This window comes from Chiloscyllium plagiosum, chromosome 38 (genome assembly GCF_004010195.1).
Source record: "Chiloscyllium plagiosum isolate BGI_BamShark_2017 chromosome 38, ASM401019v2, whole genome shotgun sequence".
In the NCBI taxonomy this organism is placed as follows: Eukaryota; Metazoa; Chordata; class Chondrichthyes; order Orectolobiformes; family Hemiscylliidae; genus Chiloscyllium; species Chiloscyllium plagiosum.
Genome location: NC_057747.1, coordinates 8,527,783 through 8,531,215, shown reverse-complemented (window position 1 = coordinate 8,531,215; position 3,433 = coordinate 8,527,783). Strand labels below are relative to the sequence as shown.

At 41.4% G+C, this 3,433-nt stretch overlaps 1 protein-coding gene across 1 annotated transcript in view; it reads left to right on the top strand.

Annotated features, from left to right (window-relative positions):
- Window positions 1-2,665: 2,665 nt before the first annotated feature.
- Window positions 2,666-3,433, top strand: part of LOC122541704 (pyroglutamylated RF-amide peptide receptor-like) — a 58,866-nt gene continuing 58,098 nt past the window's right edge. The window contains exon 1 of the mRNA XM_043678596.1: window positions 2,666-2,932. The gene's annotated coding sequence lies outside the window, so the exon portion shown is untranslated. The remainder of the gene's footprint in view (window positions 2,933-3,433) is intronic.

Genomic DNA, 3,433 nt, shown 5'->3' with positions numbered 1-3,433 from the left:
CAGATGCATGGCAGGTGCAGTTTAATGTGGATAAATGTATGGTTATCCAATTTGGTGGCCAGAACAGGAAGGCAGATTGATTCCATTTAGGTAGTAATTTAGGTAAAGGGGCAGTACAAAGAGATTTGGGTGTTCTTGTACACCAGTCAATGAAGGTAAGCATGCAGGTTCAGCAGGTAGTGAAGAAGGCTAATAGCATGCTGGCCTTCATAACAAGAGGAATTGAGTATAGAAGCAAAGAGGTTCTTCTGCAGCTGTACAGAGCCCTGGTGAGACCGCACCTGGAATATTGTGTGCAGTTCTGGTCTCCAAATTTGAGGAAAGACATTCTGGCTATTGAGAGATTACAGCGTAGGTTCGCTAGGTCAATTCCTGGAATGGCGGGACTACCTTATGCTGAAAGACTGAAGCGACTGGGCTTGTATACCCTTGAGTTTAGAAGACTGAGAGGGGATCTGATTGAGACATATAAGATTATTAAAGGATTAGACACTCTGGAGACAGGAAACATGTTTCCGCTGATGTGTGAGTGCCGAACCAGAGGACACAGCTTAAAAATACGGGGTAGACCATTTAGGACAGAGATTATAGCTAAAAGAGCAGATCAGAGGCTTTGCATTTTACAAATTACACCACTCCAAATTTTTATTTCTGCATTTGTTTTATTCCTTAGAAATGAAAGTCATAAATTCACGAGTTTAGAAGAAGTGCTTATCTAATATTGCTTGTTCTAAACTATTGCCCAATGGTCATTTTCAGAGGACGTTGCTTTCTGGAGATTTGGTTACTCTCACAGAGTTTGGAGAGTTGATAACATGACCAGCAAGTGGGCGATGGAAACAACAGAGGATAACGCAAATGCAAACGGCTGCTGGTGTAGATGAGAGCCAGAGGATTATATTGGAGAATTGAGCAGACGCAAAGGAGATAACAGTGTAGTCTGAAACAATTTCTCTAAGAGGATAAAATGGTCTTTATCTCACTTCTAACATCTTCTAGAACAATCAGTAAATATTGCACCTGGAGTTATTTCACGGACTATTTTAAATCACAACACATTTACCACTTATTTTTAAATAAAAAAAAAATTAATTTAAAAGTTTGAACGGCATGTAATGTGCACACAAAATTCAAAGCATTGGGCTTGTAAGAGTCAAGAATCCTTTGCATTGCAGTACTTTTGCTTTTTTGAACTAAAATTCCATCCCAGATCGAGACCGTTGATGAGAAGAGCTGTCTCAGGGGTAATGATTATTGTTGAATCGATGCAACTCTAAAGAGTATTTTGGTCTCAGACAAACTTACAATTTTACAATGTTGATTATCTACAATTAGCTTTTGCTTGTGATAAATGAAAGCAAATAGGAAAGCACTGCTGAGAACATTGTGGCAAGAATAATGTGCTAATTGCGAGAATCCTCATGAATCACTACATATGGAATGAGAATCTTGACATAATTTCCCATTGTTCTAAAATATTAATGAGCAACAAACAGTACAATAGCAAACTGAGAGCAGAAACAAGGAATGCCTTTGCCAGAAATGAATGGGAACAAGTAATTAATAAACAGATGTATTAAATAAGGCGTCATGTTGTGTGTCAGTATGGGGATAGTACGCTGAACTAATTGCTTTGCAATGTTACAATATACAGTCTGCCTCAGTAACAATCCATACAGCTTTTACATTGAGGCTTATACAGAAACATATGCAATCATTAATTCATCTGCAAAGTGGCCTATGAGGACATCACATCCTGAGGGTAATTTATGATTGGTGAAACAACTAATTAAGCAACAATCAGGGTGGCCGACTGACCACTGGTATCTTATTTGGAGTCATAGAGTCATATAGATGTAGAGCATGGAAACAGACCCTTCTATCCAACTCACCCATGTTTACCAGATATCCTAAATTAACCTAATTCCATTTGCCTGCATTTGCCCCAAATGCTTTAAACCCTCTCTATTCATTTACCCATCCAGATGCCTTTTAAATGTTGTAATTGTACCAGTCTCTACACTTCCTCTGGCAGCTCATTCCATATATGCAATATTCTCTGCATGAAATCATTGCCCCTTAGGTCCCTTTTAAATCTTTCCCCTCCCACCTTAAACCTATGCCCTCTGGTTTTGAACTCCCCTACCCTGGGGAAAATACATTGGCTATTCACCCTCTCCATGGCCCTCTTGATCTAATAAACCTCTATAAAGTCCCCCCTTATCCTCTGATGCTGCAGGGAAAACAGCCCCAGCTTATTCAACCTCTCTCTATAGCTCAAATCCTCCAACCCTGGTAACATCCTTCTAAATCTTTTCTGAACCCTTTCAAGTTTAACAACATCCTTCCTATAGCAGGGAGACCAGAATTGAATGCAGTATTCCAAAAGTGGCCTAACCAATGCCCTTTACAGCCGCAGCACGACCTCCCAACTCAATGCACTGACCGATAAAGGCAATCATACCAAAAGTCTTCTTCACCACCCTGTCTACCTGCAAATCCACTTTCAAGGAACTATGAACGTGTACTCCAAGTTTGGCAACACTCCCCAAGACCTTACCATCAAGTGTTATAAGTCTTGTTTGGGTCAACTGTTAATTTATTTCATGCAATAAATGCAGCCAGCCCACAAGGGTGGCTTACTGAAAGGAAAATGTGCTGGTTTGGGTTGCTGCAATACAATGTAGTCATGTTGTAGGCTGCTGCAAAAGGAGATGTTGTTGTACTGGCAGTGGCACTGGATTAGTAATCTGCTGGTTGAGGCTAATGCACCACAGACATGAGCACAAATCCCACTATCGTTTGGATAAGCCTCAAGTTCTTTGTTCAAATGGTATTTGTCTGTATTTCCCTGTATGCTGGTTTTGCAGTAGGCATTGCTACCTGAACGTTGGAAATGGGTGATGCTTTCAAAGAGTCACTCTCTCACAAGGTACTGAACTGACTGTTAAAACAGCATATCCTCGTATTTTTTTGCAAAGCCTTTAAATGCCCATCAGTTTGTGTGTGTCTGTTTTTGTGTGTGTGTGTGTGTGTGTGTGTGTTTAAGTGGGTGTATGTGTTTGTGTGTGAGTCTGTGTGTGTGTATATGTGTTTGTCAGTGTGAGACTGCGCGAGGGAGAATGAGTGTATGTGTGTGTGTGAGAGAGAGACTAAGAGTGTGTGTGTGTGTGAGACTGAGCGAGTGTGTGACTGTGAGAGATAGTGAGTGTGTTTGTGTGTGTGAGGCTGTGTGAGAGAGTGTGTGTGAAGCTGTGTGAGAGTGTGTGTGTGAAAGAGAGATTGTGAGAGGGTGTGTGTGTGTGAGAGAGAGTGCATGTGTGTGTGAGAGAGACAGCGCGCGCGTGTGTGTGAGTGCGTGTGAGAGAGAGTGGGTGTGAGAGCGAGAGTTTGTGTGAGAGAGGGTGTGTTTGTGAGAGTGCGTGTCCTTGTG